This window comes from Bombus vosnesenskii, unplaced genomic scaffold (assembly GCF_011952255.1).
Source record: "Bombus vosnesenskii isolate JDL3184/JDL3185 unplaced genomic scaffold, Bvos_JDL3184-5_v1.1 scf7180000013997, whole genome shotgun sequence".
Lineage (NCBI taxonomy): Eukaryota > Metazoa > Arthropoda > Insecta > Hymenoptera > Apidae > Bombus > Bombus vosnesenskii.
In genome coordinates this window covers 23,303-24,922 of record NW_022883321.1, presented here as the reverse complement: position 1 = coordinate 24,922, position 1,620 = coordinate 23,303, and the positions used below count along the sequence as shown (strand labels likewise).

The 1,620-nt window shown below is 33.6% G+C and overlaps 1 long non-coding RNA gene across 1 annotated transcript; it reads right to left on the bottom strand.

Moving 5' to 3' along the window:
• Positions 1-240: 240 nt before the first annotated feature.
• Positions 241-1,137, bottom strand: LOC117239446. The gene is made up of 3 exons (XR_004494449.1): positions 1,005-1,137; positions 630-697; positions 241-259 (listed from the first exon to the last, which is right to left on the bottom strand). It is a non-coding gene; the product is annotated as an uncharacterized LOC117239446 (long non-coding RNA).
• Between the last annotated feature and the right edge of the window lie 483 nt (positions 1,138-1,620).

The following is a 1,620-nucleotide window of genomic DNA, read 5'->3' as shown; positions in this document are numbered from 1 at the left end:
ATAAAAGATACCCGCGTTCACTATGCTCGCAAAGAATTCTACGTAATACAACCAGTCACCCGTGCCGATTCGGGTCTTTTATCCTACGGCATAATTGAGTGACCAGAAGAACAGAAATGCATGCGACTCACCGTTCGAAGCAGACAAACAGAGAACGTTACCGTGGATGCTGCGCTATCCCAGCGAATTTCATCCGGGAGACTAACATCAGACAGGAACCGTTGAAAGGCTAATAATAGAAATGCAGACTGCGAAAAATCTGTTACGAAACAAAACAGGATGAGTGATCGCTGACTATTTGAAAAGTTGGAGATAGTGAAAAATGAAGGTTTATTAACTTTAGTAACTTTAGCAATAATAAAGATTGAAATTCTAATAAAATTTGATAAGTATAAAAACTGAGACTCTAATATGAATGTGTAAAATCTAAAATAATCTGTAGTATGTTAGTCATTTGTTTTATAATTCGGTATTAAGACTTTAACTCTTATTTTATTTTAACGAAAAAATAACCTCAGAAAATGCTATCCTCCTAAATTTTCAGTCAAATTGTATTTCTGCATTGATAGTGATCAAAGAAAAATATACAGAATAGACATAACTGAAAGTAAGTATGTAAAAATACTTACATACTTGGCTTTTGTGCCACTGTTAGAACACTCCTGAAGAAGATGACGAAGTTGAAGTAGTGATATGTCTATAACAAAACATAAGATATTAAAATCGGTAACACATAATAACAAACGTGAAACTTTAGCAACAATAAAGACTAAACTCTAATAAATATGTAAATTGGAACTCTAATATAAAAGTTTGAGAACAACATATTCAGTGATTTTTGATGCGTATCAGCCAGTTTTATTGTACTTTAATGTTAAGATTTTAAGACTTTATTTCAATTAAAGAGGGCATTTACAGTTTTCTAAATTATCAATCATTTTTATTGTATAATAAATTTATTGTATAAGAGAACAAACTGAAATACAATATTTAAAACTACTTACATTCTTGAGCTCCTGCAGAAGCTTTGTCCTCTTGAGAGATGCACTGACTCTAATACCGAAAAAGAATATTCAAAAGAATATGAAATAGGATCACATTACCGTGAGCGTTAAAATTATAATCGGCGAACAAGAACTCTAACGTCGCGTACAAAATTATGTGATAAAATTTTATTATTTTCGCGTGTGATTATTTAATTGGATTAAATTATTAGAGTAATAAAAGACCGACGCCGCCAATACGTTAGAATATGTTGCAAACCTGACGCAACACGATCCATGTTATCGGTACGAAATAAGACGACTAAATGACTCCTTGTACGTTAGTTTCGCCGAGTAACTTACAAAGTGTGAGGGAGGGGGGAAGGGGGACACAAGAGCCGGTGGCACAAGCAGCTACACAGTTAACGATCTAGACAAAGAAATGTATACATCAACAAAAACATTCCTATTCTACGAAGCACTTTCTTTCGAATTACGCAGCAGGTATCTTTCGGATTGCGCAGCACAATTCTTTCTCTACGTCGATATTTACAAATATCGTACAATAATTCGTAGCCCTACTGGCAACATCACAGACTCATTTGTCTAACTTATTACTTTAGTTACCTTACTTTAT